Consider the following 8,751-nt stretch of genomic DNA (forward strand, 5'->3'; position numbering starts at 1 on the left):
ACTGAGACCCATAGACTCAACACTGCACCATAGACTCAACACTGAGACCCATAGACTCAACACTGCACCATAGACTCAACACTGCACCATAGACTCAACACTGCACCATAGACTCAACACTGCCCATAGACTCAACACTGCACCATAGACTCAACACTGCACCATAGACTCAACACTGCACCATAGACTCAACACTGAAACCCATAGACTCAACACTGCCCATAGACTCAGCACTGCACCATAGACTCAGCACTGCCCATAGACTCAACACTGCACCATAGACTCAACACTGCACCATAGACTCAACACTGCACCATAGACTCAACACTGCACCATAGACTCAACACTGCACCATAGACTCAGCACTGCCCATAGACTCAGCACTGCACCATAGACTCAACACTGCACCATAGACTCAACACTGCACCATAGACTCAACACTGCACCATAGACTCAGCACTGCACCATAGACTCAACACTGCACCATAGACTCAACACTGCACCATAGACTCAACACTGAGACCCATAGACTCAGCACTGCACCATAGACTCAACACTGAGACCCATAGACTCAACACTGCACCATAGACTCAACACTGAGACCCATAGACTCAGCACTGCACCATAGACTCAACACTGCACCATAGACTCAACACTGAGACCCATAGACTCAACACTGCCCCATAGACTCAGCACTGCACCATAGACTCAACACTGCACCATAGACTCAACACTGCCCATAGACTCAGCACTGCCCATAGACTCAACACTGAGACCCATAGACTCAACACTGCCCATAGACTCAGCACTGCACCATAGACTCAACACTGCACCATAGACTCAGCACTGCACCATAGACTCAACACTGCACCATAGACTCAACACTGCACCATAGACTCAACACTGCACCATAGACTCAACACTGCACCATAGACTCAACACTGCACCATAGACTCAGCACTGCACCATAGACTCAACACTGCACCATAGACTCAACACTGCACCATAGACTCAACACTGCACCATAGACTCAACACTGCACCATAGACTCAACACTGCCCATAGACTCAACACTGAGACCCATAGACTCAGCACTGCCCATAGACTCAACACTGCACCATAGACTCAACACTGCACCATAGACTCAACACTGCACCATAGACTCAACACTGCACCATAGACTCAACACTGCCCATAGACTCAACACTGCACCATAGACTCAGCACTGCACCATAGACTCAACACTACCCATAGACTCAACACTGCACCATAGACTCAACACTGCACCATAGACTCAACACTGCACCATAGACTCAGCACTACCCATAGACTCAACACTGCACCATAGACTCAGCACTGCACCATAGACTCAACACTGCACCATAGACTCAACACTGCCCATAGACTCAACACTGCACCATAGACTCAACACTGCACCATAGACTCAACACTGCACCATAGACTCAGCACTGCCCATAGACTCAACACTACCCATAGACTCAACACTGCACCATAGACTCAACACTGCACCATAGACTCAACACTGCACCATAGACTCAACACTGCACCATAGACTCAACACTGCACCATAGACTCAACACTGCACCATAGACTCAACACTACCCATAGACTCAACACTGCACCATAGACTCAGCACTGCACCATAGACTCAACACTGCACCATAGACTCAACACTGCACCATAGACTCAACACTGCACCATAGACTCAGCACTGCACCATAGACTCAACACTGCACCATAGACTCAACACTGCACCATAGACTCAGCACTGCACCATAGACTCAACACTGAGACCCACACAGTCAACACTGAGACCCACAGACTCAACACTGCCCCATAGACTCAACACTGCACCATAGACTCAACACTGCACCATAGACTGAACACTGCACCATAGACTCAGCACTGCACCATAGACTCAACACTGAGACCCACACAGTCAACACTGAGACCCACAGACTCAACACTGCCCCATAGACTCAACACTGCACCATAGACTCAACACTGCACCATAGACTCAACACTGCACCATAGACTCAGCACTGCACCATAGACTCAACACTGAGACCCACACAGTCAACACTGAGACCCACAGACTCAACACTGCCCCATAGACTCAACACTGCACCATAGACTCAACACTGAGACCCACACAGTCAACACTGAGACCCACAGACTCAACACTGCACCATAGACTCAGCACTGCACCATAGACTCAACACTGCACCATAGACTGAACACTGCACCATAGACTCAACACTGCACCATAGACTGAACACTGCACCATAGACTCAACACTGCACCATAGACTCAACACTGCACCATAGACTCAACACTGCCCCATAGACTCAGCACTGCACCATAGACTGAACACTGCACCATAGACTCAACACTGCCCATAGACTCAACACTGCACCATAGACTCAACACTGCCCCATAGACTCAACACTGCACCATAGACTCAACACTGCCCCATAGACTCAACACTGCCCCATAGACTCAGCACTGCACCATAGACTCAACACTGCCCCATAGACTCAACACTGCCCCATAGACTCAACACTGCCCCATAGACTCAGCACTGCACCATAGACTGAACACTGCACCATAGACTCAACACTGCACCATAGACTGAACACTGCACCATAGACTGAACACTGCACCATAGACTCAACACTGCACCATAGACTCAACACTGCCCCATAGACTCAACACTGCCCCATAGACTCAGCACTGCACCATAGACTCAACACTGCACCATAGACTGAACACTGCACCATAGACTCAACACTGCACCATAGACTCAACACTGCACCATAGACTGAACACTGCACCATAGACTCAACACTGCACCATAGACTCAACACTGCCCCATAGACTCAACACTGCCCCATAGACTCAGCACTGCACCATAGACTCAACACTGCCCCATAGACTCAACACTGCCCCATAGACTCAACACTGCCCCATAGACTCAGCACTGCACCATAGACTGAACACTGCACCATAGACTCAACACTGCACCAAAGACTGAACACTGCACCATAGACTCAACACTGCACCATAGACTCAACACTGCACCATAGACTGAACACTGCACCATAGACTCAACACTGCACCATAGACTCAACAATGCCCCATAGACTCAACACTGCCCCATAGACTCAGCACTGCACCATAGACTCAACACTGCCCCATAGACTCAACACTGCCCCATAGACTCAACACTGCCCCATAGACTCAGCACTGCACCATAGACTGAACACTGCACCATAGACTCAACACTGCACCATAGACTGAACACTGCACCATAGACTCAACACTGCACCATAGACTCAACTCTGCACCATAGACTCAACACTGCACCATAGACTCAACACTGCACCATAGACTCAACACTGCACCATAGACTCAACACTGCACCATAGACTCAACACTGCCCCATAGACTCAGCACTGCACCATAGACTCAACACTGCACCATAGACTCAACACTGCCCCATAGACTCAGCACTGCACCATAGACTGAACACTGCACCATAGACTGAACACTGCACCATAGACTCAACACTGCCCATAGACTCAACACTGCACCATAGACTCAGCACTGCACCATAGACTCAACACTCATCCACTCACTCACCCACTCACCCACCCACTCACCCACTCACTCACCCACCCACTCACCCACCCACTCACCCACTCACTCACCCACTCACTCACCCACCCACCCACCCACTCACCCACTCACTCACTCACCCACCCACCCACCCACTCACCCACCCACCCACCCATTCACTCATCTACTCAACCACTCACTCACAAACTCACCCACTCACCCACTCACCCACTCACCCACTCAATCATCCACTCACTCACAAACTCACCCACTCACCCACTCACCAACACACTCACTCACCCACCAACACACTCACTCAGTCACTCACTCACTCAGCTACTCACTCAGTCACTCACCCACTCACTCACCCACCCACTCACTCACCCACTCACTCACTCACCCACTCACTCACCCACCCACTCACTCACTCACCCACTCACTCACCCACCAACTCACTCACCCACCAACTCACTCACGCACTCACCCACCAACTCACTCATCCACTCAGCCACTCATCCGCTTAATCACCCACTCACCAACTCACCAACACACTCACTCAGTCACTCACCCACTCACCAACACACTCACTCACCCACCAACACACTCACTCAGTCACTCACCAACTCACCAACACACTCACTCACCCACCAACACACTCACTCAGTCACTCACTCAGTCACTCACTCACTCAGCCACTCACTCATTCACTCACCCACTCACTCACTCAACCACCAACACACTCACTCAGTCACTCACCCACTCACCAACACACTCACTCACCCACCAACACACTCACTCAGTCACTCACTCAGTCACTCACTCACTCAGCCACTCACTCATTCACTCACCCACTCACTCACTCAACCACCAACACACTCACTCAGCCACCAACACACTCACTCACCCACCAACACACTCACTCAGTCACTCACTCAGTCACTCACTCACTCAGCCACTCACTCATTCACTCACCCACTCACTCACTCAACCACCAACACACTCACTCAGCCACCAACACACTCACTCACACACCTACCAACACACTCAATCACTCACCCACTTATCCACTCGCTCGCCCACTCAACCACTCATCCGCTTAATCACCCACTCACCAACTCACCAACACACTCACTCAGCCACTCACCCACTCACCAACACACTCACTCACCCACCAACACACTCACTCAGTCACTCACTCACTCAGCCACTCACTCACTCAACCACTCACTCACTCACTCAACCACTCACTCACTCACCCACCAACTCACTCACTCACTCAACCACCCACGCACTCACCCACCAACTCACTCATCCACTCATCCACTTATCCACTCGCTCGCCCACTCAACCACTCATCCACTTAATCACCCACTCACCAACTCACCAACACACTCACTCAGTCACTCACCCACTCACCCACTCACCAACACACTCACTCACCCACCAACACACTCACTCAGTCACTCACTCAGTCACTCAGCCACTCACTCACTCAACCACTCACTCACTCAGCCACCAACACACTCACTCAGTCACTCACTCACTCAGCCACTCACTCACTCAACCACTCACTCACTCACTCAACCACTCACTCACTCAGCCACTCACTCACTCACCGACCAACTCACTCACTCAGTCACTCACTCACTCACCCACCAACTCACTCACCCACCAACTCACTCATCCACTCAGCCACGTATCCACTCGCTCGCCCACTCAACCACTCATCCACTTAACCACTCACTCACTCAGCCACTCACTCACTCAGCCACTCACTCACTCAGCCACTCACTCACTCAGCCACTCACTCACTCAGTCACTCACTCACTCACTCAGCCACTCACTCACTCACCGACCAACTCACTCACTCACTCAGTCACTCACTCACTCAGCCACTCACTCACTCAGCCACTCACTCACTCAGTCACTCACTCACTCACTCAGCCACTCACTCACTCACCAACACACTCACTCAGCCACTCACCCACTCACCAACACACTCACTCACCCACCAACACACTCACTCAGTCACTCACTCACTCAGCCACTCACTCACTCAACCACTCACTCACTCACTCAACCACTCACTCACTCAGCCACTCACCCACTCACCAACACACTCACTCACCCACCAACACACTCACTCAGTCACTCACTCACTCAGCCACTCACTCACTCAACCACTCACTCACTCACTCAACCACTCACTCACTCAGCCACTCACTCACTCACCGACCAACTCACTCACTCACTCAGTCACTCACTCACTCACCCACCAACTCACTCAACCACTCACTCACTCAGCCACTCGCTCACCCATTAACATCCATCAATAATTCACGTGTTCACGTTGAGCCTGCGTGCCACACCAGCTGGTATCGGAAACGAAAGGGCAAACAGCTCGAGCAGGGCACAGGGAGATAACCAGATGGGTAGGGAGTGAAGAACACTGCTCACCCACTCACCAACTCACCAACACACTCACCAACACACTCACCAACTCACCAACACACTCACCAACACACTCACCAACACACTCACCAACACACTCACCAACACACTCACCAACACACTCACTCACTCACCAACACACTCACCAACACACTCACTCACTCACTCAGCCACTCACCCACACACTCACCAACACACTCACCAACACACCAACTCACCAACTCACCAACACACCAACACACTCACCAACACACTCACCAACTCACCAACACACTCACCAACTCACCAACTCACCAACTCACCAACACACCAACACACTCACCAACACACTCACCAACTCACCAACACACTCACCAACACACTCACCAACTCACCAACACACTCACCAACACACTCACCAACTCACCAACACACTCACCAACTCACCCACACACTCACCAACTCACCAACACACTCACCAACTCACCAACACACTCACCAACACACTCACCAACTCACCCACACACTCACCAACTCACCAACACACTCACCAACTCACCCACACACTCACCAACTCACCAACACACTCACCAACTCACCAACACACTCACCAACACACTCACTCACTCACTCAGCCACTCACCCACACACTCACCAACTCACCAACATACTCACCCACTCACCAACACACTCACCAACTCACCCACACACTCACCAACACACTCACCAACTCACCAACACACTCACCAACTCACCAACACACTCACCAACACACTCACCAACACACTCACCCACTCACCAACACACTCACCAACTCACCAACACACTCACCAACTCACCAACATACTCACCCACTCACCAACACACTCACCAACACACTCACCCACTCACCAACACACTCACCAACTCACCAACATACTCACCCACTCACCAACACACTCACCAACACACTCACCCACTCACCAACACACTCACCAACACACTCAGCCATTCACCCACACACTCACCAACATACTCACCAACACACTCACCAACTCACCAACATACTCACCAACTCACCAACACACTCACCAACACACTCACCAACACACTCACCAACACACTCACCAACTCACCAACACACTCACCAACACACTCACCAACTCACCAACACACTCACCAACTCACCAACACACTCACCCACTCACCAACACACTCACCAACTCACCAACACACTCACCAACACACTCACCAACTCACCAACACACTCACCAACACACTCACTCACTCACTCAGCCACTCACCCACACACTCACCAACTCACCAACACACTCACCCACTCACCAACACACTCACCAACACACTCACCCACTCAGTCACTCACTCACCAACACACTCACCCACTCACCAACACACTCACCAACACACTCACCCACTCACCAACACACTCACCAACACACTCACTCATCCACTCACCCACTCAGTCACTCACTCACTCACTCACTCACCCACCAACACACTCACCAACACACTCACCAACTCACCAACACACTCACCAACTCACCAACACACTCACCAACTCACCAACACACCCACCAACACACTCACCAACATACTCACCCACTCACCAACACACTCACCAACACACTCACTCACTCACTCAGCCACTCACCCATACACTCACCAACGCACTCACCAACACACTCACCAACTCACCCACACACTCACCAACTCACCAACATACTCACCCACTCACCAACACACTCACCAACTCACCAACACACTCACCAACTCACCAACACACTCACTCACTCACTCAGCCACTCACCAACTCACTAACACACTCACTCAGCCACTCACCCACTCACCAACACACTCACCAACACACTCAGCCACTCACCAACACACTCACTCACTCACTCAGCCACTCACCCACTCAGTCACTCACTCACCAACTCACCAACACACTCACTCACTCACTAACACACTCGCTCACTCAGCCACTCACCAACTCACCAACACACTCACCAACTCACCAACACACTCACTCAGTCACTCACCCACTCCGACACTCACTCACTCACCCACCAACACACTCACTAACACACTCACTCATCCACTCACCCACTCAGTCACTCACTCACTCACTCACCCACCAACACACTCACCAACACACTCACTCACTCAGCCACTCACCAACTCACCAACACACTCACTCAGCCACTCACCAACTCAGTCACTCACTCACCCACTCACCAACACACTCACTCACTCACTCAGTCACTCACCCACTCGGTCACTCACTCACTCACCCACCAACACACTCACTAACACACTCACTCATCCACTAACCCACTCAGTCACTCACCCACCCACCCACCCACCAACACACTCACTCACTCAGCCACTCACCCACCCACCAACACACTCACTCACTCACTCAGCCACTCACCCACTCACCAACACACTCACTCACTCACTCAGCCACTCACCCACTCACCAACACACTCACCAACTCACCAACACACTCACTCATCCACTCGCCCACTCAGTCACTCAGTCACATACTCACCCACTCACTCACCCACTCACCCACCAACACACTCACTCACTCTCTCAGTCACTCACTCACCCACTCAGCCACTCACCCACTCACTCACTCACTCATCCACCAACACACCCACCAACTCACTCACCAACACG

The sequence above is a fragment of the Lampetra fluviatilis genome, unplaced genomic scaffold (genome assembly GCF_964198595.1).
Source record: "Lampetra fluviatilis unplaced genomic scaffold, kcLamFluv1.1 SCAFFOLD_566, whole genome shotgun sequence".
NCBI classification, from domain to species: Eukaryota; Metazoa; Chordata; class Hyperoartia; order Petromyzontiformes; family Petromyzontidae; genus Lampetra; species Lampetra fluviatilis.